General features: G+C 46.2%; 1 long non-coding RNA gene across 3 annotated transcripts; it reads left to right on the top strand.

The window, feature by feature from the left end:
- The first annotated feature begins 23,508 nt into the window (after positions 1-23,508).
- Positions 23,509-27,227, top strand: LOC111767926 (uncharacterized). Of its 3 annotated transcripts, none has more exons than XR_011425252.1 (4): positions 23,509-23,856; positions 24,081-24,364; positions 24,804-24,921; positions 25,070-27,227. It is a non-coding gene; the product is annotated as an uncharacterized lncRNA (long non-coding RNA). The 3 variants fall into 3 exon arrangements; XR_002799882.2 differs by having other exon boundaries at positions 23,534-23,856; positions 24,196-24,364; XR_011425253.1 differs by having other exon boundaries at positions 23,545-23,856; positions 24,196-24,364; positions 24,681-24,921.
- Positions 27,228-27,393: the final 166 nt, after the last annotated feature.

Here is a 27,393-nt window from a genome sequence, read left to right as displayed (position 1 = left end):
AAAGTTTTATTGAGATTAAAAAAAGAGTGAATGGAAATCGATAACCAAGTGAAGGAGGCTTAGAAGAGAATTAGAAAACAAACATCCTTAGGCACGGAACGGCCACAATGAAATTCCGGAACCAACTGTGTCAGGCCATGAATGTAAATTAACCATAGGCATGCAATAGACTTCAGGAAATGGCTAAATGTGGCAGAAATGGACTCTTTCATTTAGTTTCTCAATATTTTTAAAATGTGATTTTTGAACAAGCAAATATATTCACATGGCTCTAAATTTAAAAATTCCAAAGGGCCCACAACGGAAAATCTGTCTCCTGCCCTCTCCTCCCACCACCCAGCAACTTCACCACAGGCCACCAAGGCCATCAGTTTATCACAAATCTTTGTAAGATAGTTTACGCATTTAAATATTTTTCCATGAATTTCAGGATAATATATAGTCTTCTGCACCTCATTTTTTAAAATCTAATAATATACCTTTTAAACCATTAAAAATATATTTTATATTAACGTATGAGCCAGAATTATCAGTATGACTTCCAAAAGAGTATTCCCCAAATAAAGAGCATTTCAGTGCGACTTGCCCTTCCATGGACCGTCGCTGTGTTCATGTCTGCTCCATCGTGTCTGACTGTCGCCCCATCGCCATCTCCTGCTGTTCACGAGGCAGCAGGACAGGAGCTGGTGTCCCTGTGGACACACCTGGGCCAGGTGGGGCAGGTATTGACCTTTGCAGGTCCAGAAACGCCCCTTTATGTCACCAGGACTTGTTCCAGCTCAGTGGAGCTCTCAGAGAAAATTTATAAATTGTCCATTTTAAACAAGACTCAAGAGAGTCAAGTAGACTCGCGTTGGCTGGCGTGTCCCCTCTCTCCTCGAGGTGCATCTGTGCAGGACACCAGGTCCCTGTCTGGAGCCCCTGCGTAGCGGACTCAGAGCCGGAGGCATCAGTTGGTGGGCTCCGGGCTTCTGATAGCGAGCTGCTTATAGCTTTGCTAAGGAAACTCTTCGTTTTACAGCTATTTTTTTCTTGTGTAGTTATTACTTGTGCGAGCACTTTAGTCTGGTTGTCACACTCATTTCTCACACAAAGCTGAGGTCTTATCCGTATGTTACGGATGAAGAAACTGAGGGTGAGCGTGGTTGAACAAGTGGCCCAAGGTCACAGAGAACTCCTAACTAGTCCTCTCCACTCGTGCTTTGTGATCTGCGGGCAAATCCTCCAATCAAAGCATTCACTCTTCTCACAGACCAAAGAACCTCTTGGTCACTGTTCTCTTTATCCATCCCTGTCCTAAGGACACACCTATTTCTCCAGCCAGCGTTCAGGCATGGCCCGCATCATTGGCTCTTGGGTACTAGAGATGTGGGTGTGAAGGGGCTCCCAGCTGGTGCCCTCATTTAGGGGAGAGAAAAGACGTGTAAACTGAGATTTATAGGGCAGGATGCCTTCATGGAGACTAGGTGTACCAAACTCGACCGAGGCTGTCAGGAAACGGCTACAAGGCTAACATTTATCGAGTACTAACCGCATGCCAGGAACTGCTCTAGTTTTTATGCTTATTTAATCATCTCAACCATCCCCTGAGGGAGGGACGATTATTATGCCGTCTTGCTGGTGAGAAAACGGTCACAAAGACGTTATGTAACTGGCCCCGATCGCACGCAGTCAGGGTAAGCTCAGCACCTCCACTATGTGGTTTTTTGGGTTCAATTCGGAAGGCAACATATCTGAGTTTTGTGACACTTCACGATGACTCTAAGAGCTAACTGTGTTGTTCTAGCGAATGTCTGATGATGTGTAGTAGGGTAGTGTCTGTGGAGAAAGAACAAAGGATGAAGGTACCCGGGGAGACTGCTCAGATTTGTAACAGTGTGATCTGCTCAGCCTTGACGGGGAGGCTGTGGGGAGGAGAGTTGACTGGGGATAGACAAAAGTCATTTTCAAAACAGGCAACTCACCCCATTTAGGGTGCGGTCCCGTTGTGCCTGGAGTAACTTTTTGCTCCCTGCACTGGCCACCCCGCCTTTCCACTGGGAAAAGCCCTGCTTAGCAGTTGGCCAAAGCCTCTGCCCCCAGCCAGCCAGCGTGCTCTCCAGTGTGTGAAAGCTGTCACGAGGGAAACTAGCATGGATGACTCAGCTTGACCCATCTCGGCCGCCAGAAAAATAACCCTGCCAAGACTCACACGTCCTGATTTCCCAGTGTCATTTATCCAAAGAGCAGTATCATCTCATTGATCCTGGAGGAATCCCCTCCAGGGAGGGGATTTCACAGAAGCGCCCAAGTGTGCACGATGAGCAAGAATCCAGATTTCACGTGGGTGGGACCTGTGTGGAAAGAGGACTCCAGAGGTGTTTCAGAAATGGGTTGGTCTGGAGTGAATGTGGCCTGGGCAGGGAAGACAGAACTGGTCTATCCTGGGAGGAGGTTTAAGATCTGCTCCGAGAGAGGGACTGAGGAGGGGTTGCGGAAGGGAGTCAGGACAGTAGCAGCCCCTTGGGCAGTTGTCACCCTCGGAGAACTGGCCCCTAAACGCATGCATGGGCCCCCGACTGCCGTGTCTGAATCACAGGACCCTATTCTTTCTTGGCCACAGCTGACTGCTCCAGGGGACCCCTGCCCCAAACAGAGCAATCAGATTTATCTCTGAGCAATTTGGAAGTTGGAACGGAGAGGCTCAGATGGGAGGAGCCCATGCTGCTGAGTGAGGGCACTGGCCCGGAACTGTCACCAAGGCTAATGGCTGGGTCTGCCTGGTCCACCCTCCCTCAGGCTGGTTGTTCAGCAATTCCGGGGACTTCTTATTTATTTATTTACTTACTTACTTATGTTTAAGTTAGCTAGGGTTGACTTCTGTGCTTTGGGATCGGAAGAGCCTTCTCTCAGCCTGTCAGGAAGCTGGCAAACACCTCTTCACCTTCAGGGCTGTCTTCCAATTTCTCCTAAGTAAGATGGACAGCTGAATTAGCTGCAGATTAAGCTCCACTGAAGTCTGAGACTGCTTGAGGGTGGAACCAAGAAACGGGGCCTCCCTCTCTGTTTCTCTCTCTCTGTCTCTCAAATCATTAAAGTTATATCTCGGTGGGGCCAGCCCAGTGGTGTAGTGGTTAAGTTCACATGCTCCGCTTTGGCAGCCTGAAGTTCATGGGTTCGGATCCCAGGTGTGAAACTACACGCTGCTCATCAAGCCATGCTGTGGTGGCATCCCACATGCAAAATAGAGTAAGATTGGCACAGATGTTACCTCAGCAACAATCTTCCTCAAGCAAAAAGAGGAAAATTGGCAACAGATGTTGGCTTACGGCCAATCTTCCTCATCCCAACCCCCCAAAAAAGTCTATCTCAGGATTAAGGTCCAGTTGTGATAGACTCCAACCAGGGGTGGCTGACAGCCTGCCATCTGAGGATGGCTAAGGTTTCTAGAGCATATTGGTTTCTAAGCCAGACGTATTGCATTGGAATAGCTGCAGAATATCTAGGCTCCAGGAACAGGCATTTTAAGCGGGATCTCTCATGAAGTCTCAGGTGATTGTTTGATAGATTATGTATGTGTCAGTGACCTTGGGTAATTGCAGATCTACTAACAGCTTTACCAAGCATTGGCTCACTCTCTTAGTTTCCTGGGCTACCTAAACAAATTACCACAACCAGGTGGCTTAAAATGACACAATGTCTTCTCCCACTGTTCTGAAGGCAGAAGTCCAAAATCCCTGTGTCAGCTGGCCATGCCCCCACTGAAGACAAAGGAAGAGCCCTCCTGCCTCCCACAGTCTCCAGCAGTGGCCAGAAGTCCTTGGTGTTCCATGGCTTGCAGCTGTGTCACCCCAATCGCAGTCTCCACTGTCACATGGCATCCTCCCTGTGTGTCTGTGTCCTTATTTCCCTCTTCTTATAAAGACACCAGCCATTGGATTAGGGCCCACTCTAGTGGACTATGACCTCATCTTGACTTGATTACATCTGTAAAGACCCTATTTCCAAATATGGTCACATTCGCAGGCACTGGGGGTTGGGACTTGAACATATCTTCTTGGGGGACGCATTTAACCCACAACACTTCCCGTTGGACATTTATGTTGTTTTTAATTTGTTCCAGATGAGAATGCTGCCATGAACATTCTTTCCTATAATCTTTGATGTCGTCTTCTCCCGTGGCTTCTCTGCGATGTTTCTCTGTTTCTCTGTGATGGACCACTACAAGTCAGTGGTGGGTGGGATGGAGTATCAGTTGGAGTCCAATCAGGAAAACAAAAAACACTCATGAGTTGTTGTAACAATATAGAATTCATGTGGAAAACTGATTGCATGGGTTCTGACGGCTATGGGGTCATCAGGGGAAGTGAGGTAGTACAGACTTGAGGGGTAAGGGCACTACACCCCTTGATCACCCCATGGAATCCAGGACCACGACAGGCCTTCTGGGTAGGAGTTGGATCCCCAGTGGTAGTTTTCAGAGGCACACCCCAAGGGAGAAAGAGGACCTGCCTCTCCTCCGGTCCCCGGAAACACACGAAGCACAGAGATCAGCCCCTGCGAAGCAGAGCAGACAGGGCTGGCAGAGGAGTAACCTGAGGGCAAAGGGATCGAGACCAGCACAGATGCATGTATTGAAGGGTTTGCTTAAAAAGCTGAATGCTTTCCAGACAGCGTCTACCAATGTGCACTCTCACAATAACAAATGAGGGCCTGACTCATTACACGGTTGCTGGTATTGAGTATTTAAATTTAACGAGTAGTGTTTTCCTCTAATTTCAAAGGAAATACATATGCATTGTAAGAAGTTTGGAAACCACAAAAGCAAACAGAAAGTTATTAAAACCCCCTCTAACTTTACCACTCAGTGACGACCACTGTTACTGATGCGGTGTCGGCGAGACAAGGAGTCGAAAGAAAGATTTCTTGGACTCCCAAGTTCTGGCAGTAGTGCTCTTTTATTCAGAGAATAGCATGGGGACAGGACCCATGGGCAGTGAATGGCTGCAGCGTGGGGACAGGACCCATGGGCAGTGAAGGGCTGTCAGCATGGGGACAGGACCCATGGGCAGGAAGAGCTGCAATGTATTGAGGGTAGGACTAAATTTATAAGGCATGGATATGTGAGTTATTTCTTTACAAGACAAAGGAAAGATCGTGAAAAAAATCATTAAAACAGTCTCAGTGCAGCTGGGGTCTGGGTATTGGGTGGTCCTATAACTTTAGATAAGAATTAGGTCGGATCGGGTCAGGATGTCCTGTGCTTCCTGGAGGATGATGGAGATGGGTACGTGGGGCAGGACGCCCTGGGTTTCTCTCCCTGGGGCAGCCTTGATCCTCACCATTACCAAGTTCCTCACACACATCAATGAGTGCTCAAGAAACATTCTAGAAGATGGGTGGAATTAGGTGTTAATGCCCTATTACGTGCAAAGTGAGAGTTGCTGTAGACAAGGCTGTGTCCATTTTATTTCTGAACGTTGCAGCTTCTCCTTGAGATTTGGCCTCCTGAATTCTTGACCTGGCATCACTGTTAAAACATACAGCACAATGCAACTCAAATATCCCGCAAGGAATCCCACAGATTCTGTCTTCTGACCCCCCACCATGGTGATGTGGCTTGCTGGATGCAGTCAGAGGACCTCTTCCTCTCAGCTGGAGATCCTCAAGTCCAGCTCAGTGCAACGCTCATCATAGGTGTTCTGTATATAAATCCATGTGTGTGCGTTTAATGACGAAGAACGGGTACACACGCACTCTCTTTGGGATCAACCACATCAGCACAGTCAGCGTTATATAAATTCCGAAGGAAGATAGGAACAACTTTCTCACAGAATAACATAAAAAAATCACTGCCCCGGCAGTGTTCTCAGAATGGAGGAGACTCATCTCTGTCCAAAAAGATTTCAAATAAAGCAATCCATGAACACGTCCAGGATTCGGACCAAAAGACAATGTCGCCTTCCGTAAACAAAAACCTATCAGAGCTGCAGACAGGAGGCAGTGTGCTCACATTCGTTGGCAGACGGAGGCCGAGCCGGCAGTGTGCGCCCCGCCCCTGGCCCCAGGCTCACAGCATCGCAGGCTCTGACAGATCAAAGGCAGTCTGCCTTCAAGGTCCCATCGCCGGACTCTGCTCTGTACTTTACTTGCTGACATTATTGAAGTGATGACAGAAAGACCTCCGGGCGCCATAAAGGCTATGAGGCATTTTGCAGCTTTGTGGAACCCTTTAAATAATTTCCAGACACTCATTACTAAAAGAGACAGGCCCAGTCCCCCGAGATGCTTGGTGCCATGTCAGTCAAAGCTGAGTTCTGAAGGAAGGCAGGCGAAGGATGCTTTCTAGTGTGAGGTCTAACCCAGCTATTTCATAGGAGCCCAGAGAACAAGTCCTGCAGAGGGAACCAGAATCGAGGCACGTGGTTGCACAGGTGTGGCTGTCCCAAAGTGGGAGTAGGGAAGCAAGAGCCATTGGTACCTCCGACACACTTGGCTTCTCTTGTCTGGGGTTTTCATGGGATCAAGTTCATCTTCCTTAAGTGGCCCAGGGCTAGCAGCTGCTCAAAAGTAGTTTTTCCTTCCTTCCATTTTAAGCCAAACTGTTCAATGGGAAGCATCGGTGATTGATCTCTAGGCTAAGAGGCCCCAGTGTCAACTGGAAGTCCTGGGACATTTCTAAGCCAGTTTCCTGTGCTCCTTGCTCCTCTTGTCACCAGCATCTCTGCAGTTGACTGACACTCCCAGAAGAAGGGGCTACAGCTCCTTCTCCTTGCTCTGCCTCACTTGAACATCACCGCATGCCACCACACCAAAGATTTTTAAGAACTAAAAGAATGTAAGAAGAGTTCCTTTTTACAAAGAAGACAGTCTTAGACAAGGCAAGCCATTCTTTCCACAAATATTCACTGAGAACTTATCCTGTTGCAGGTGTTGCTCTTAGGGCTGGCAGCGCAGCAGTGAACAGAACAAAATTTCCCACACTCGTGGGCTTATGACCTAGTAGGGCGAGACAGACAACAAGCAAACAAACACAGGGTACATTCGACGGCAGTAAGGGCTGTGGGTAGACTGAGCATGGTAAGACCAGACAAAGGAAATGGAGTGAGATGTTTTAAATAGGGTGGCCAGGAAGGCCTCTCCGATAAAGGACGTTTGAGCAGAGACCAAAAGAAAGGAGGAGGGTAAGCCATGGGCTATCTGGAAAAAGAACATTCTAGACAGAGGAAACAGCAAGTGTGAAGGCAGGAATCCAGATTGGACATGGCTCTTTCGAGGAGTGGCAAGGAGGCCAGGGACACTGGGACACGCTGCCCCTGGGGGCATTTGAGAGAGTTCATCAGATTCATGGTGTGTTTTGAAGGTAGAGCTTTCAAGATTTGCCAATGGATAGGAGAGTAGAGGATTAATAGGTTGGAGGAGGTGGAAGGAAATCGAGAGTTTTTGGATATATTAGTTTGAGATATATCTTAGACATTCAAGTGGAAATGTAGACAAAGCAGTTGACTATAGAGGCCTGGAATTCAGAGGCAATACTAATTTGGGTACTGTAGGTAAATAGGGGATACTTAAAACCATAAGATTCAATGGAAGCATCCAGAGATGGAGGGCAGACATCCAGAATGGAGGGGGCCCCAGGACTGAGCTCGGAGCGTGCCAACATCAAGGGGTCGAGGAGATGAGAGAGCTTCAGCAGGGAGAAGAGAAGGAGCTGCAGGTGACGGGGGAAGAGAGAGGTATCCGGGTGGGTGCCAAGGGAGGAAGCGTCAAGAAGGCGGTTATGATGGGCTCTGTCGAATGGGAGGGAGAGGAGGAGGAGGCCAGAGGAGGGGGCAACACGGAGGTGGGTGGTGACTTTGACAGTGGTGTTTCCATGGTGTGTGGGGAGGACTCAAGGGAAAAGGGAGGTAGTGATGCCGAGACAGCAGGAAACAATTTGCTGTAATTGGGAACAGAAGATGGGGCAGAAGCTGGAAAAGACATGAGGCTGAGGGAGTGTTTCTCTATCCTGGGAAGTAAAAGTGCTACTTTTTCTTTTAAGTAGAGTTCATTTATTTATTTGTTACACAAGGAAGATGTTTATTGTAGCCACATTCAAAAATACAGATAAGAAAACAGGGAGAATAAATTTATTGAAGAGACCCTTAATCCTACTGGGAAGACCTATAACCTCTGTAAACATTTGGACTTCTAGACTTTTCTCCATGCTGTGCAAGCTGCTCAGTAACCAACTTTTTAAGCTTCACAATATAATCTGAATATCTTTTTATGTCAATGAACATTTACATCTTCATTACTAGGTGTCTTCATAATACTCCATTTATTTGGATATACCTAGATTTGCTTAGTCAATCCTCTATCATTAAATATTTAAATTGTTTTCATCTTTAGCTATTAAAAAATACTTCTTTGTACTTATATCTTTGTGTCTGTCCAATGATTTTCTTAGAACTGCTAGATCTATGCACATTTCGAAAAGATGGTATATAGTAGACAATTTTAATGTCCTGTATATATTTTCTAACAGTATAGACAGGAGATCTCCAGGGCCACTGTAGAACTGAAAATTCAAAGCCTGCAAGTTTTTTTTCTTTTTTTTTAAACCTGAATCACCAGGGCGTTTCTTTTTTTTTTTTTTTTTTTAAAGGTATGCTTTTTTTGATGAGGAAGATTGGCCATGAGCTAACATCTGTTGCCAATCTTCCTCTTTTTTTTCCTCCCCAAAGTCCCAGTACACAGTTGTATATCCTAGTTGTAAGTCATTCTGTTTCTTCTATGTGGGATGCCACCACAGCATGGCTAGATGAGCAGTGTGTAGGTCTGCACCCAGGATCCAAACCAGTGAACCTTGGCCTGCCAAAGTGGAGTGTGCAAACTTAACCACTTGGCCATGGGGCCAGCCCCTGAAAGACACCAAGTTTTTAAATTCAGAAATTAAAGTGAAACCAAAGGTCACAAGGTTTTAATAGCAGGAACCTTGAAGAAATGAGAAAGTTTGATGTATGGGCATAAGGCTTTGAGAATGAATCTTTCATAAAAATGCGGATAAGAGAATATGTTCAAATCAGGTATTTTGAAGACTGTGAGAAAATAAAACAGAGTAAAGTTTTGTTTAAAATTGTCAAATGTATTCTTTTTTGATATTAATATCATCGCCATTTATTATATGATAGTCATGTCACTACATTGTAGCTAAATTCTGTTTTTTTTACTGAGGTCCTATTGGCTTGAAATACTGTATAAATTTCAAGAGCATTAGTGGTTACCAGAGGAGAAGGGAGGGTAGGGTGAAAGGGATAAGGGGGCACATATATATGGTGACAGATCAAATATATTCTTATTCTGGGTGACGTCAGCATCATGTCAGAGTGAGTTGTTTCCTTTATCTCTTCCTTCTAAGTCACAACCAAATGGACATGCATTGATCAAAAGAGAATTCCCTGCACAGTGTAACAGGATGCCGAAGAGATCTGAGCAGCTACACATCTGGAGGTGGGTGGACTGGAGCCCCAGGAAGCAGTGGAACTAGGGGAATAGCCGCCTCCCCTCTTCCAGTGGCAGTGATCCAGGGCACAGCAGCACTCTAGGACACAGATCCTCACGCAGCAGCCAGCTCGACTGTGAGTGGAGGTGATGGCGGCCTGGCCCATGTGCAAACACCTTTGGAGCAGCAGTGGCCCCACCTTCACAACATGCAGTGGAGCGGTGGCAGCAGCAGTGGTCTGACCCACACAACTATGAGCAGATGGGGTGAGAACAGAAAAAATAGCCCCTGCCCACCCCCTCCCCGCAGTAACAGGTGGAACCTGCAACCAGAAGCATCAGCAACCACAGCAGAACCAGTGACGTTCCCCTGATGCCAGCTCCACGAGCAGTGGGGGTTGCATACAAGTCCCCAGGTCCCTGGGCCCCCACCAGTGACAGCAACACCCATGAACCCAGCACCCCTGGTGGCAGTGCAACCAGCACCCCCAGACACCCCAGGAACGGCAGCACAGGTGGTGCACAGGGCAGCAGCATCTGAGCCCACAGAGAGCCAATGGAGCAACATCAGACCCAGGTGACCCCAGAAGCAGCAGAAATGCTATCAGCCTGGTGACCTGGTGACCACTGCAGAGACCACAGTGACATATAAGCAGCAAGGCACCAGCAATCCAGAGGCACAAGTGGCACAAGGAAGGCACTGATGACACTTCTGGCAGAGGCAGTGGAGGGTGGAAAGTGCAGGGTCTTAAATACAACCAGAAACATCTCAGAGCCAAAGCAATCAAAGCCTCACCCAAATGAGAAAGGTGCTTACTACCACAAATGCTGATGGAGGATGAACTCATCAAGCGCCATAAAGAACTACAGGAACATGGGGGAACAGAAGGGAAACAGCAACTCTCCAGAAACTAAACCGGAAGTCACAGAAGATCACAATGTAACTGACAGCGGATTCAAAACAGTCATCATAGAGAAACTCAGTGAGCTACAAGAAAACTCAGAAAGACAGTCCAATGAGCTCAGGAATAAAATTAATGAACAGAAGGAGTACTTCACCAAAGAGACTGAAGCTCTTTAAAAGAACCAAACAAATTCCGGAGATGAAGAACACAATTAATGAGATTAAAAAAAAAAATAATGTAGAAGGCATTAAAAATAGAGCAGACCTTATGGAGGAGAGAATTAGTGAGCTTGAAGACAGAAACCTAGAAGTGCTTCAGGTGGAGAGAGAACTAAGATTTTTAAAAAATGAAGAAATTCTTCAAGAAATATTTGACTGAATTAGGAAAAGTAACGTAAATATTATAGGTATCCCAGAGGGAGAAGAGAGGGAGAAAAGAGCGAGAGCTTGTTCAAAGAAATAATAGCTGAGAATTTCCTAAACCTGGGGAAGTCACTGGACTTACAAGTACGTGAAGCTAACAGAACTCCTAATCACCTCAGTGTGAAAAGACCTTCTCTGAGGTATATGATGTTAAAACTGTCAGAAGTCAATGACAAAGAAAAAACACTAAGGGCAGCAAGAGAGAAGAAAATAACCTACAAAGGAACCCTATCAGGCTTTTTGGCAGATTCCTCAGCAGAAACCTTACAGGCTAGGAGAGAGTAGAACGATATTTTCAAAATCCTGAAAGACAAAAACTATTAGCCAAGAATACTCTATCCAGTGAAAATATCCTTCGGATATGATGGAGAAATAAAATCTTTTCCGGACAAACAGAAGCTGAGGGAGTTCATTGTCACTAGACCTGCCTTACAAGAAACAATGCAGGAAGCCCTCATACCTGGAACAAAAATGCAAAGGTCTACAAATACGTTCTTATTCTGCATCTTGTCATCATAGAATTCTGTCCTGGCTGGTTCGTTTGCAAGAAACTTTCTGTGAGATGCTAACTGGCATTGCTTGTGGTCATATTACCTTATCTTGAGACTGTGACACCTGTTTGCTTGTTATTGTAGGAAATCTTATTGACTCAAATTTTTGTCAAAGGAAACTGAACTTTTATTTATGCAGCAACCTTATAACTTTTAACCCATTGATTATGACTTCAGATAATTGATCTTGTTTTAATAAATCTAGCCAGTAAAAACTTGTTCCGATTCTCCTAGAAATAAGAATTTTTTCCCTTTTTCTATCAGTTATGGTAGATTCTTAGCTTTTTCCTAACATCACAAAGGCTAACATTTTTTAAAGGACATGGCACTGACTAAAGGAGCATGATATCGTGGAAAAGCTTCACGTCCTGGTTCTGCTAATTATTGACTGTGAGACTGCAACCCGGATGGATCACCTTCTTCAGAGGTGCTCACTTGCGTTTACTTTTTCAAAATATGTGAAAGCCTGTAGGCTTCTGTGTCAGTCACTTCATAGGTACTCAATAAAAATTTATTGATTTATAGCATATATCAGTTATATCAGATCACTTCAGCTTCAAGAAACGACACCCATCTTTGTTTTCGTAAAACAAATTCCGGCCCCAACATCCCACCTGGGAGGGTCAACATCAGCCCAATATCAGCCCAGTATCTGCCATTTCTCATGTTCTCTCTTTCCTTTGGCTTGCACCTAGACAGCAGCTCTTTATAGATGTCTCCAAAGGTGTGTGTGTGTGTAGGGGACAGAAAAGGCATCTGGTTATCACTTCATACTGGTCACCCTGCACTTCACTGTGCCTTTTGCTGCACACTGCTCTGGCAGCTGGCTGGCCCCTGTTGGTGGGTGAGGCCGCTCTAGACTGGTTCAGCACATCCCCGCCTTTACTAGTGGTCTGGACATAAGGCCCTGCTCTGCTATGAGGGCCAGCTGAGTCATCTGGCATCTGGCCTCTGCAGGCCTCTCCCAGCTCTTGCAGGTTGGACCCTGCCCCATGAGAACCTAGCCTACCTCTCTCCTGGTATCCTGAAAACCAGCGACCCTGGTAAGAAACACTCTCCTCCTTTATCTTCAAAACCCCAAAGGCTTTCTCCGTATAGGGTGATCCCCAGCCCTTTGAAAATAATGCCTTCTTTGGGGTTGTCGGCCAGTGTCTGCAGCTCCCCATCCCTCTCTCTCTCTTCTTCTGTGTGTGTGTGTGTGTGTGAAAAAAAACAAATGAAAAGGCCACAATTAATATAACAATAATTCATCCTGTTACATCTTAATTCATTCCAGACTCAGAATCAGGTCACATCTGGATTCCAAAGCTGAAATAAACATGAGCCAAAAGAAAAGAGTGAACTAGCTGATCTGGTGGCATAGTGGTCAAGTTTGCACGCTCCACTTCAGAGGCCCAGCGTTTGCAGGTTCAGATCCTGGGCCCAGACCTACACACCGCTCATCAAGCCAGGCTGTGAAGGCATCCCACATACAAAATAGAGGAAGACTGGCACAGATGTTAGCTCAGCGACAATCTTCCTCAAGCAAAAAGAGGAAGATTGGCAACAGGTGTTAGCTCAGGGCCAATTTTCCTCAACAACAACAACAAAAAGTATTAAAAGAAAAGAAGGAGGCAGTAGTGGGAAAGAGCATTCATGCTAACAGAAATAAGAGGAGGAGGCAGGCCTACGGCTTGTCTAAATGCCCAGAGATCTGGACTCTTAGATTCTAAAAGGCAGAAGGAATCATTGAAACTGACCTCCCTCCCGATTTAGATATCTGTTTCCCGATACCCCTTGCAGATGACGACCTCATCTCAGACTCCATGCGAACAGTGGGAGAGAGCTGCTTCTTTGGGAGGTGGCTCCTTCCATCGCCAAGTTCTTCTTTATCTTAAATCAAAACCACTCTATGTTTCACCCTGTAGACTTGGTTTTGCTTTTTTGGAGCGACATGGAAGCGGGTGGCAATTGGTAGACCAATTGTCACCCTCACTCACCTGGCTCCCTGCATCCCCATTTCCACAGCTGGAACCACTCACCCTTCACTCACTGCGGGCAGCCAGGGACCCAGGTGAAAGCAGCTTGACTTCAAACCCCCGTGCTTGCCCATCAACAGTATGCCAGGTGGTTCTACTTCACCTGAACACCCTAGTTCTAACGACTCAGGAGCGATGTCAGCTGACGCCCGTGTGCAGAGTCACCATTCGAAGCACTTTGCAAATGTGTTATGTGTGATTTAGTCCTGGAAACCACCCTATGAGGTAGGAACTATTTTTATCCCCATTTTACAGACGAGGAAATGGAGATCACACAGCTGGTTACCCACAGAGCTGGGCCTTAAACCCAGGCGTTCTGGCTCTCAAGACCACGTGCCTACTCACTAAACTTGAGCACGCATTAGAGTCGCAGAGGGCCTGTCCAAACATAGATTGCTGGGCGTTTCTAATGCAGGAGGCCTGGAGCGAGCCTGAGAATCTGCGCTTCCGACTGATGCCTAGTTGACGCTGGTGCTGCTGGTCTGAGACCCACATTCAGAGAACCGCAAGTTGGTGCTAACTGAATCCTTCTCCTGACCCCCATTATTGAGTTGCTTCCTTTGTTGCCTGCCTGGTACCCCAAGTCCTCAGGAACTGGACAGCTCCATCTCAGTACCAGAATATGGCTGGGTCCCCCTCTCTGCTCTCAGATGCCGCTGATGCCACTTGCTCTTCTGGACTTCTGCCTATTGTCATCACAAGACATTCTTGTTCTCCATCCACCTTCCTGGACTTCTAGATGCTAGAAACTTCCCCAATCATAGCCACTCTGTGGTCGATTTATCTGGTCTGTGGATTCTACTCTGTCCTGGCCCACTACTGACTGAGCTCTGGCCAGGACAGGTGTCATCTCTTAAGCCTTCCCTGACCTAGAACAATGAACCTAGCTCCCATGTTGTCAGGTGACATGGTCTTCAAATCTGTCTCTGTTCAGATGACCCTCTTCTGACCTCTCTCTAGGTCATCAATGCCCTGCTTAGTATCTGGAGTACAGAACTAGAGACAGTGCTCCTATGGGATCCCACCATAATTCATTGGAACCATCACTTCCCTTCTCCCAGACTTTTATATCCTGTTAATACTGCTTGTGTTGCATTCATCTACCCATATTGACTTTGAGCCTGAGGCTTCCAAATATTTTTCAAATAAACTGTTCTCAGACCCAGCTTTCCTCCATTTTATGCTTATGTAAAAATTTTTTTACCTTGGCACAGGACTTTAGTTTTTCTTGTTAACTTTCATCTGGTTTGTTTTTGTATTGTTCCAGCCAATGGAATTTTTTCTTTTTAAAAAGTCTCTTTATTATTTTTTCTTATTATGAAAGGAATGCTTGTTCATTACCAAAAAAGTCATAAAATATAAACAAAAAGAACATTAAAAATTTTATTATGCCGTCCACTGAGTTAATCATGAATACCTTGATGCATATCTTTCCAGAAGCTTAATAAACATCTCTCCAAATTATCCAAACATTTCTCTACCTAAATGACCCACAGAGATCACCTGTAGACTCGTTCTTATATCCAATATATTCAGCATTCCTCCTAGCTCTCAGGCAACCACAAAGTGGCTTCTGTGTTTTTGTATAAATTGTTGAAAAAATACTTTGTAGGATGGGTAAGAATAGAATCCTCTAGCATAGCCCATGATGCTGCCCTGCAGACAGCTACTGATCATCATTCGACATTTATTGGACAGCAGCTTTCAACCAGTTAGAAACCCACGTGTTAGGACTCTCAGCCAGTCCAACTTTCCATCTTATGCTGACGGACGGCTGGGGCGCTTCACCTGTGTCAGCTGTGATTGTCACTGCACAGCCCACAGATGTGATCCAAGTCTTGCAATGTCTAAATAACCAGCCTTCACATTAAACTATTTGTAGACTCCAAAACCCAGTATTGTAGTAAATTCATCTGTCCATTTCCAATTTTCAGGCAGCTTTCCATTTTTCTTTGATTTTCCAAAAATCACCGAGAGTAATTGTACAATTACTGCAGTTAGCGCTCTCAGCACCTTGGGTAGAATTCATCCAGGTCTGAAGAGTGAAGTCTGTTACAGAGCCTTGCTCTTCTCTTACTGTCTCGGCTCCTATCTTGGACTTCAGTGACCTCTTAGCCATATTTATTCCACACCTTCAGGTTTGAAGATCTTCCATTTTCATGGAGAAGATGGAAATAAAATAAGGGTTGTGAAGAAGTTCTATTTCTATCCTGTCACCCATCAGCCTTAGAGTGTCAGCCTCAGTGCACGGCCTGGCCATTTTTGCTCTGGTCACACGCAAGAAAAGCCCATTTTGATGCCTCCAGGTTTTCCTATGACCTTTGATTCATTTTTTTTTTCTTGGATTCAGCCTTTCAGAAACGATTTTTACTCTTTTACACCAATATTTGTTTTTCCCCTTAGTAATGGCCTGTGCTCTGATCTTGTGTGGGCATGTGTGTATGGGCGTGTGTGTGTGCGGTGTTTTACAATATGATTTCACTGAAGTGACCCTTTAGCCACTCATTTGCCTCCTCCCATTCCTCTCTCTTTTCCTTCACACTGAGATCATTTCTAAAAATCACATTTTCTGATACATTTTCTGGTAGAGTCTTACGCCTCTTCCCCCTTTATGGGATCTAGCTGTATCAGCAAAACCATCTGTTCTCTGAGTTTTGGAAATATCAGATGGCTGCCTCATTTATGCCCTCTGTTTTCCTCTGGGCTGTCACGGGATGATATGGAGTGTTGTGGTCAACAAAGAATGTAGAGATGTCGTGTTCCACACGGTTATTAGGTTAGTAGCAGCAGAAACAGACTGTGGCTAAATTAAACAAAAATGGAATTTGCTGGGAGGGTTATCAGGAAGCTCACAGACTGATGAGAGGAGTTGGCTCCAGGCTCTGAGCAGACAGAGCCAGGCTGGCTCCAGGGCTCACTGGGCAGGAATTATCCTGTCCCCATGTCAATCTATGTAAGATTAAGAGTCCTAGGAGAGGCAGTGTGTCCGAGTGGCCTGCCTAAGTCTGACCCCCATCCTTCAGCTAGGGAAGGCAAGAAACCTGGATTTACAGGCCCAACAAAACTGCATGCAACGTAGGGGAGAGAATCACTCCAGAAGGGATCGGGGTGCAATTACCCATAATGGGGTGACTACATGACGGAATGCTGAAGAAAAACCAATGTCCACTAGCTACTGTCTCCCAAGGTTCCCCTCTCTCCAACTTTACCAATAGGATTACCTTTATGTCCTCAGAATTAAGCACTGGTCAGCGTTGCCTTTATGGATCCGTCTTCTTCTAAAGAAAGACATTGCTAGCAGGGGGTTAGGAATTTATGAGATGCTCTGTTTCTGGCAGGTGAGTTTCCCACAGGTGTCTGAACAGTGGAAGTCTCAGGAATACCAGGAACCTCTGTGCAAAATTTAACAAGACCACTCAGATTCTACTTACCTTGTGGTCCCAAATCTTTCAGAAAGGAGTGTCAACAAACACACGCGTTTACTTGGTATTAAAATATTGAATTACTTTAATAATCGTAGTTTGGGCTTATTATATAGACATTGGGAATCATAAATGTTGTTCCTGAATCTTTCCCATCATTTTCTCCTGAAAATTATCAATTGCTCACTCAAGAACAACAATAACTCCTTCCATGTGGGCGCTGGCTATGGACCTTCTCATATTCTGTTCTGTCTTTCTTTCATACCTGGTAACCTTCACAATATTTGATGTTACAGTTTTTCTTAAACTTTTTCTCCCTCTCCATCATTTAGAGAATATCATTTATCCTTATCCTATTAAATGTGTTCTTCCAAGCCTTTGTAAGTAGCCCTTGGCTTTTGCCAGGAGCTTATGGCAGCCATGTAGCCAGCTGCTCATTTCTCATAAACATCTTCCTCTAAAGACAGAAAAAAAATAAGTGTGATGCCTAGTTCTTCAATTTCCTATCTAGAATCAGAGATATGTAAGTTTCTTCTAATTTTACCATTTGTTCCGATGTGGTAGTTGACTCAAGGCAGGCTCTGCTTTTCAAACATCTCCAAAAAGATACCTCAGTTCCAAATTGACCAGGACAGGTTAGCTACAGTCCTCTCCTTATCCCTCACTACGAGAAGCTCCACAAAACACACCTTCCACCTGGAAAATCATTGAGCACATGGATATTGGAGGAGTAAGAGCAACCCTCCTAGAATCACTGATTCAAAGACAAAAGTCTCAGGAGGGGGTGACAGCAGTTGGCAGGATGAGATTAAGGGAGCTACGTGCTAATAGAAAAGAACAAGATTCCTTGGTAAGTTTTTCTGTAAATGAGTTGTCTCATGTCATCCTGGATGTCACCCCAGCCTAACAAATCAGAAGGACAGTAGAATGGGGAGACCATTGTTTAAAACCTGCTGACCTGCAGGGACCGTATTTGAAACGGAAGCAGGACACACGCATAGCACATAGCAAATGTTGTTCGCAGGTGTCAGCAACCCCAGAAAGGCTTGGACTTTGTTAGAGAACTTGGTGATTTGAGAAACCACAACTGCCAAGCTCATCTCAAGATGAACAGAGAGCTCAATCAGGAGTTTACGTTGGACTCCGTCATCGGGATGCCCTTTCAGTTTCAGAGACATGCTAATCTGGAAATTTGAAACTTGCCCATGACTCAGTTTTCCTTTCCTTTCTACCGTCTTTAATGAAGTCACAAGATCTGACAATGGCCCAGCAAACAGCCACGGATGGCTCCCAGGCTCTGGCACTTACTGGGCGAAGCGGTTGTCTGGGTACTTGGATGTGCAGGAAGCCGAGGCTGAAACAGCATCCGTCTAAGAGTCAAAGGGGGGAAGTCAAGTCCATGGTCCAGGGATTCAAGAACAACACAAGAAGAGAGGAGAAAAGGCAGGAAAAGGGAAGGCCATTCCGCCCTGAGTGGGGCTGGGAGACCGGAGTTCTCTCTGGTGTACAACTGACTCCCTGGGGCCTGGGTAGGGCTGCCTGTTTAAAGGCGCCGGGCAGACGGAACAAGAACCACTGTTTTCAAAGAAAGAAACATCCTTCGTTCTCTTAACGTGGCAGCAAAGTAAAAATCAAGAGGCTTTCTCCTAGGATGCCAGTCAGCAGCTCCCCTTCGTGAGTAGAAGCTGAAAAATCAAAGGGTTGGTTTGTGGGACAGTGTACCCAAAGCTGTAGCTGCTCCTGAACACCTACGTGGGACAGCCTCCGGGAAGACAGCACTGTTGGGAGAAGAGGCCGGGGGCTCAACAGAAGCTGGATTTAGTTAGGGTACATGTTTATATGGGCGGCAGCTCTAAGGTTGGTGGAGATGGGCGCTGATGGCTATGGAGAGACCTCAGACCACCTCCTGGCACGGTTCCCTCTCACAACCGAATTTGTTTATTCCACCGATGATTCAAGGTGTGAAAGATGCAGAGAAGAACTGTTGGAAAGATGTTTTAGGAAAGCCGTGATGGTGGTAGAAGACAAGACACACAGAGATACCGCTGGACCCCAATAATTTAACATCTACGATGATTGCAGGGGAATACAGTTCAGACTTCAAGCCTATATTTCCATTTTTATCCATGCAAATAGGAAAACAGTAGTGAAGGGGAAAGATACAGTAGGAATGAGATTCTTCAGCTTTATCAAGGAAAAGGGAGAGAAAGCATTCATCGCTGTCCAGTCTAACGGGGACATTGAGTAAATAATGACGAGCATATATTCTCTACGCCTGGGGTAGACACAACACAAGAAAACAGACTGTAGCCACAGCCAGAGGGGACACGGGTGTGGGTACCAGAATTCTCTTAGGAGGCCTGTAGAACAGGGATGGTCTTGTTCCAATACGGCCGTGCAGCCCCGAACCTCACCGTGTTCCCACTGCCTTGGGCACAGCCGGCACAGCCGGTCACCTTGACCTAACACACCCACACTGCAGTCTGGCCTGGTGTGGAGGAGACAGACCAGCCGACAGCTTGACCGCAACCTCGAGAGAGACCACAAGCTGGAACAAGCCGGATCTGCCGTTGCTGAATTGCTGACCTACAGGATAGTAACGCTTATTGTTGTCGTAAGCTGCTAAGTTTCGGCTGATCCGTTACACAGCAATCAATAACCCACACAACCACCCACAGAGCAGAAGGGGAGGAATGGTTTGGGCAAGGGAGCAGTTGAGCCACGAGAACTCTGCTGACCCTGGGAGAGCTTCTGGAGCTGGGACGACTCTCTGGTCACAGTTACTCTTTATTTAAACTATAGCAATTTAAATTTTTTGCCCTACTGATCATCCCATATCAGTAGTATACAAATGGCTTCCTTATTCTTTTCCACAGCTATACAGTACTCCACTGCGTGGAGGAAGGTGTCATTATTTACGCAATCTCCTGTTGAGGGACATTTAGATGATCGTGATGTCTCCAAACATGCTTCAGGGCGCCTGGGTGTGTGATCCTGCTGTGCCCCAGGGCAGGGAAGCACGGAGCAAAGGCCCGGAACTGGCCCTGCTGACACCAGCCTTCCTGCTCCTGGGCTAGCTCTGCTGGAGGAGACACCTGCTCCTCAGGCTTCATGCGCCGCCCCCTCGGGGCTCCCACCAACGTGCTGGGACCTCCCCCTGCTGGGAACTGCCTGGAGACCCCCCTGCACGCGTCACACAGGGGCACTTCATGTGAGCTCACAGAAAATGCCTCAACACCTTATGGTGAGTCACATAAAGACATTCAAAGAGAACGGTCTCGACAAGTCCCCCGCTGTGTCCTGCACAGACTTCCAGGCCAGAGGGAAGTTCTCAAGCACCTAGCATGGTAAGACTCTGTGAGGGGCTAAAAGAAATGATAGGACACTTGGTCCTTACTCTCTAGGAGCTGGAAGTCAAGTCTACCCACAGTTGGGACCCAGAAGAGGTGAATCCAGTCCACTGGCTCTTCTCCCTCCCTGATAGAGCTCCAGTTCCAGGGGAGACACTGCCCGAAGGTCACTGAGGACACCGTCACACTCTGGTGGTCTCCTTCCGCTCCCTCCTCCCTCTCTGTCTCTTTCTCTCTCTCTCTCTCTCTCTCTCTCTCTCTCTCTCTCTCTCTCGCTCACACACACACATTTTGTGATAAAGTAAAATTACACCATTATGAACAGAAGACTCTGGCTGAATGACCTGGGTTTCATTATCTCCATGTAATTCTTTAATCTGGAGTGAGTGTTTTCGTTTGTTTTGATACAATGCACACATGTATTTCCATACATCTAGTATTTCAGTGGTTTTCAAACTATTTTGACCATAACCAACAATAAGAAAAACATTTACCTTACAATCCATCCAACCATCCATCCATCTATATACATCTATATACATCTAAAAAAAAGTATTGCCAGAAGCCTTTAGCCTTATTAGGCATAACCCTCTTGAATATTTTCTATTCTATTTCATTTTATAAAAATGCTGGTCTTGGGGCTGGCCTGCTGGCATAGCGGTTAAGTTTGCATGCTCTGCTTCAATGGGCTGGGGTTCGCTGGTCCGGATCCTGGGTGTGGACATACGCACCGCTCATCAAGCCGCGCTGTGACAGGCATCTCCCATATACAAAATAGAGGAAGATGGGCATGAACGTTAGTTCAGGGTCAATCTTCCTCAGCAAAAAGAGGAGGATTGGCAGCAGATATTACTCAGGGCTACTGCTGGTGATTGGCATCTGAAGTGGGGGTGGGGGCAGTCTTGTGGACCTGAGCCCTTAACCTGTGGGATCTGATGCTGACTCCAGTAGACAGTGTCAGCATTGAGTTGAATTGTAGGACATCCACCTGGTGTCAAGAGAATTGTAGGAAAACCCCCACATCTGGTGTCTGAAGTGTCGTGAGTGGGGTAGTCATGGGAAAGTAAAGGAGAAACCCAGGAGGAGGCTGCTACTGAGAAACCCGCATTCTAGTGTTGACTCGACACGTTTGCCAGGGGAGGGGGTTGAGGGGTGGGTCTCAGATGAATCCTCCCGTCTCTTCCGACAAATGTAAGTTCTTGGACATTTCCCAGCTTCCCAGTGAGCAAACCCAAAACGGGTGAGGGCTTCGAACATTTTCAGTCCAGTATAAACGTAAGACTTGACTCTCCAGAATCCTTCTTAAACCACGTGCCTTATGAGAGAAATGTTACCCTTCGCTGCTTAGATAATAGAAAGAAACCACTGGAGGGCACGACCCGTGTTGCAGGGTTCTTAGAATACGCAGCACTCAAGACCTTCTGCGAGGTTACCTGGTAAAGCCCGGAAGAGGAACTTCCAGTGCCAGGGAGACACTTAAAATTTGGGGGAGGCATCTGGGTTGGCAACCTCGGCTAGTACCACTGAAAGCATTTGGGTGTTGTTTGAATAGCTGTTAATATCGTCCATAGCTAATTTACATGAGTAGGAGTCTAGAATCACGGCCTCAGCAGGAACTGAATTATTCTGCTTACAGTTTGGGAACTTCCTATGTAACTGATGTGTTGTTGCTTATTAGGGAGTCATATTAACGACCTCAAGGTCATCTGGGACAGTGACCATGTCTGTGTCTCCAGAGCTCCCAGCACAGGGCCTGTCTCAGAGCATGTGCTCAACAAACAGTCCTTGAATCAGTAGATGAAGTTGTGGATTCCCCGTTTTTATTGCAAAGAGGAAAATAATGGCTGGCAAATACCACAGACAAATTTTTAACTTTGAGAGTAAGCATTGAGGTTTTGAGGAATGAACAGTACTCCACAGTTTTAGAAGGTCAGTCCAGGCTCTGATCACAAATCAACTTGTGTCAGGACTAAGTCAACCACATTGGCTTTTTATCTACAGACAAACCAACAAACGTCTCATAGAGGTTTAGTGGGTTTTTGTTTGTTTGTTTGGAAGTTTTTACAGTTTACCGTTTGCAACCTTGGACAAAGAGATAGACAGTTCCTGGCAGCGTGAATCCTGGTCGGACATACGCTTTGCCACCTGCATGAGCACGCGTGTTGCCATCGCCCACCCACCCACATGGAAGACACAGGGCTCGCCTACCATTCACAGACAAGTCCCAGGAAAGAGTAAGATCAGAGGCCAAGAGAAGAAAACGGACAGCGTAAACAGAATAAAACAATTGGAGTAAAGACTTCCATTTAAAATCAAGCAGGGTCCTTGTCCTTTGAAGGGTAGGAGGCGCAAAACAACAGCAAGACGGCAGGAATAAACCCACGCAGATCCCCGGGGCATCCAGTTTCCATTCACAAGGAAAAAGCTCTGGTCCATCTTTTATTTTCTCTTTTGATATTCATGAGAAAAAAAAACAGGGGGATTGTAAAACTAAATATGGATCTCAGCATTAACAGTAAAGAAATTTAAATGTTTTATCTTAAAAATTACAATCACAATGAGATAACACTTCACATGCATGAGGATAGCTATTGTCCAAGAAATGGGAAATTGAAAGCATTGGTGAGGATACGGAGAAATTGGAACCTCTGCGCATTGCTGATGGGAATGCAAAATGTGGAAAACAGTTTGGCAGTCCCTCCAAAAGTTAAACCTAATATCACCATAAGACCTAGCAATGCCACTTTTAGGTATACACCCAAAAGAATTGAAAACAGGGACTCAGACAGATATTTCTACAGCCATGTTCACAGCAGCATTATTCACAATAGCCAAAAGGTGGAAACAACCCAAGTAACTGTTCATTACAAGACAGATGAGTGGATAAACAAAATGTGGTGTAGACATACGATGGAATATCACTCAGTCGTAAAAAGGAAGGAAGTACTGATACACCTTACAGCAAGGAAGAACTTTGAAAACATTATGCTGAGTACAGTAAGCCAGACACACAAACAGCACGATTCCACTTCCATGAAGTTATCCAGGGCAGTCAAACTCACGGGGACAGAGAGTAGAACCTAGGTTACTGGGGGCTGGGGAAGGGGAGGGCAGGGAGCTGGTGTCTAGTGGGTGCAGAGTTTCTATTTGGGACGGTGAAAAATCTGTGGAAATGGATAGTGGTGATGGTTATACAACATTCTGAATGTACTTAATGCTGCTGAATTGCATACGTAAAAATGATTAAAATGGTGATTTTATGTTACGTATATTTTACCACAATAAAAAAAGAATATATTGCAAAACCTGTGAACGTGCCAATTACACTCACAATGTGTACAAACAGCACCACCAGCCGCTCCCCCAGAGCAGATCTGCCTTAGCGCAGAGTGAGGGGAAATGCGATCCGCCCGTGTTCACCCGCTGCTCAGCTGGTGGGCTCAGCTGGCCCGGAATAGCTTTGCTACACCAGGAACTGCGGGAGATGGGAGCTGCCACTTGGTTTCCAAACCCAGTGGACTAGCTCTTCCACCACACAGGGCTGTGGGGGAAGCCGGGGCTGCGTTCACCAGCTGCCCACTCACTCAGCTCCTCTTTACTGAGCAGGGGTTTAGGGTGGAGGAACTGGTTCCGCTGCCTGGCTGCCCACCCAGAAGAGGTCATCTGCACGGAGCTGCCACTTGGCTGTCGTGCCCACTGGAATGATCTTCCCCAACATGGATCTGGGTAGGTGGGATGGATACAACCACACCTTCCACTGTTCTAAGGAGTTTATATAGATTTTGTTGAATAACTATTTCTTAAATTGTTGTAAGCCCTTTGGTCAGTCTCTGGAGATTTCGAATGATTGTCTTTGCCGATTTTTACCAGTTTAGTAGATGTCTCTCTGGGGGTGAGAGTTCACTGGAATCCTCACACCACCATTCTGGACGCCCCCTCCTTCTTCGCAGGGTCTTAATGCACCTTAATGGGAAGATGCATATTTTTGAAGAGCAGCATTTTGTACAGGTCCCCTTGAAGGATCTTCCTGGTAAGTTAGTGTATCAATCTTATGCCCTCTCACAGTATCACCAGGAAAAGAGGGGAGAGTGGCCGCAGCCAGTCTCAGGTCTGTGTAAAAACTTGCTGGAGATGGTGCAGTGGTGGCCAAGCCCTTTCTCGGGGATCGAGCAGTCTGAATAAGGTGAAGCATGCGATCAGAGGAACCTGAGATCAAAGGCGTCTCCACAGGAGGGTAAGTGGATTAACAGCGGGGAGGGCACAGAACTTTGGAAAGACAAGCCCTTTGAAATCCACAAAGTCACCTGTGTCTTCAGGTCGGGGCTTCGAGTGACTTCTAGGGGATTAGAGCCGTCAGCAGAGCTAGCTCACAGAGAAGCACCATGCCACTCAACGAACGTTTATCGAATGTCCCCTGGGAGGTGGACACTGGCATTATCTGTTTCTAAGACCCTGCATAACCCTCCTTTGATGTTTGCTTTTTCTTCCTGTAAAGACTTTGCTGTTGCTGGGGATTTCATATTTCTTTTATTTTCAATTGGTTTTTAAAGAGTGAGAAGCGGCGACTGACTTGATGTTGTACGGACAGAGTCTGCGAAACTAGAGCTGAGGACTTTAAAAGTTATTCTGACTCGGATAACCTGCCCCTCTGAGTGAGCTGTTTTCTTCTCTAGACTTGCCGAAGGTGGGGCAGGAAGCCGTCCTTCAACAGTGACAAACAACACCGCTATCGTCTCTGCAAACCCAGAATGATTAATAGGTTTACCTCATTCATCCCCTCATCTGACACAGGTTAGAGACCAGTTTCATTATTACTACTTTCTAGAAGAAACTAAACTATTTGCCAGCGTGCTTAGTATGATGAATTGCTAAACTGAAAGAAGTATTTCATAATCCTTTGCGATGTCTCTTAATGTCTCTCTCGATTTTCCCTCCAAAGATCATTTGCTTATTAAGATCTGCCCTGGGAAAAGCTCGCAGTGCCTATTTCAAATGTCAGCTTAAGATGACTGTTCAGTTGTGATCCAGAACTTTAACGGCCCCTGCACATTGCCTCTCATCTCTGTGTTGTCCTTGAGCTCACCCTCCCTGCCCACGTGCATTCTGAACAGCAAGGATTTCTGGCTGGACTTGTTGTTTGGGTCAAGTTCAGAGAGTGTTCTTGGTTTCTTTCATCATCTAATAAAGACGAGGGCGGAGGTCGGGGGAAGCACGTCTTAGAGATGAAGGGCAAATTGAGATCTTTGGTTCAAAGACTGTGGCTCCATCACTTTCTCTGACTTAGAAATCGTATTCATCCCGCGCTTCCTACTGCAAATCACTCTGGTGCGACGTGACAATGCAGCAGATGCACCAGGACTTTTCCCACATCACACTACAAACACAGCCACCCTCTCTGGGGAACCTAAGAGAAACTTTTGGGCTTCCACTTCCCCTCCATTTGTTTGAAGGATCAAGAGAACACAGTTCCATTTTCAACAAAAATTAAAAAGGAAAATCATGAAAAGAGCCAACCTCCTTTTTTTTCCTCTCTTGATATATTGTTGCACCCAGAGAAGAGGAAACAGTGAGCGCCACTGATACTGGGTCCCCAGAGATCCCATAAGGGTCACTCCCCAGCTGTCACATGAGCGTGCTCTTCCTCCACTTGCAGAGCAGATTCGTAACGGGACTGGAAGTTACTCTTGGCTCAGCTCTGCGGCGTAAAGAAATGAAAAGCCACAATGCTTCAGGGACCTGGGCTGTGCCCACACCTGGGGTTTCACAGGCAGGACAGTTTTCAGCTTTAAGGCTTTGGAGGTTTGGAGAAAGGAGATTTGAAAAACTGAGAGCGATGTTCCTGCTGTCCTCCATAGGCCTGCTAAGAGCTGTGAGCTCCAAAGGGCGGGGACGAACTCCTTCCACACGTTTTTGTTTTTATTTCTTCTTGAGGAGCTGTCTACGGGGCCATAGGCCAATTCACTTGAGGACTCAACATGTGACAGCATGTCGTTTCTTCTGCACTGTTGCAAAATGACATGTGCCCTGAATAAAATTTTCCAGATTACTGGACTGTCCCCCTTTGTGAACCGAATAGCTTAAAATGAAAATGTAGTTGGAGTGCACGTAGTGAATAAGTGTGGCAGAGACGATTAACTGCTCTTTGAGCATGCGACGTCATTATCATGAACATGTATTATTTTCCTGGCTGGATGGAGACGTCCTCAGGGTCTATGGAGATGAAAAGGACTCTTTGCAGCCTCACCTTATGGTCTCGAAGTCCTGGCCTCCTTCCATTGGTTTTCTGATTTCTAACTCTGCGCTCACTTGTCTTCAGTATGCCATTTCTTCCCAGGATCTGTGTCTGAGAAGGTTCATTGTCTTTTCAGTCTCGACTACTTACTTCTTCACCAAGTATCACTCAGAACAAAACTGAGAGAAGCCAGATGGACTTAATTCCACATACATTACTTGGTCAATATGCTCTCTTGCCAGCCGAGTAAGGAGCAGGAGTTTTATGATAGCTGTAAAAATCTAATTTATCCCTTCTGTCATTATGTGAGGAGGTGGACTTCATGGCTCCTCATTTATTTTGTACTTAGAAAAATATGCATTTATCTTATTATTAAAATTTGCCTTCGGTAGAACAAGTTGGTTGGACCTCCAAAACAGAATGTGACCCATCCATTTCTAACTTGTTTGCTGCCTCCTTAACCCGGGCCAATATCATCTCTCACAGACTATTGAAACTGCCTCTTAATGGTCTCCCAGCATCATCCTGGGTTCCTTCCAACCCCTCCTCCACACTCAAGTCAGAACGAGCTTTAGAAAGTGTGAATCTCTTGTTCCACCCATGCTCAGTGGCCTTCCACGTCAGCCACACCTTGCACCACTCCCTCTCCTGCGGCGTTCTGCCGAGTTGTTTTCTCTCCTTGGCCACACTCCCATGGACATCTCTGCCCAGTGTGGCACAACTCTGATGGGCAAACCTTGCCCCCTCAGCTGCCCGTCACGTTGGGTGAGGCGTGGTCAGGCCTGCGTCACAGTTCTGCACCAATCTTCCTTCATCCCCCTTCTCTTCGCTGGCACTAATCCCTAATAAACACCTCACACCTGAATCTGTCTCAGCACCTCCTTCCAGAGAACCCAACCCGCTACAGCCTATACGCTTTGAAGGCACGGGAGGAACTTGCCAGCCAGGTCACTGGAGCAAGTTAGTTCACTCTCCTGAACTCCACTTCCTTGTCAGTGAACAGAGATGAGATTTGCTTCTCAGGGCTGTGT

Source organism: Equus caballus, chromosome 14, assembly GCF_041296265.1.
Source record: "Equus caballus isolate H_3958 breed thoroughbred chromosome 14, TB-T2T, whole genome shotgun sequence".
Taxonomy (NCBI): Eukaryota; Metazoa; Chordata; class Mammalia; order Perissodactyla; family Equidae; genus Equus; species Equus caballus.
This window is presented reverse-complemented; position numbering and strand designations above follow the sequence as displayed.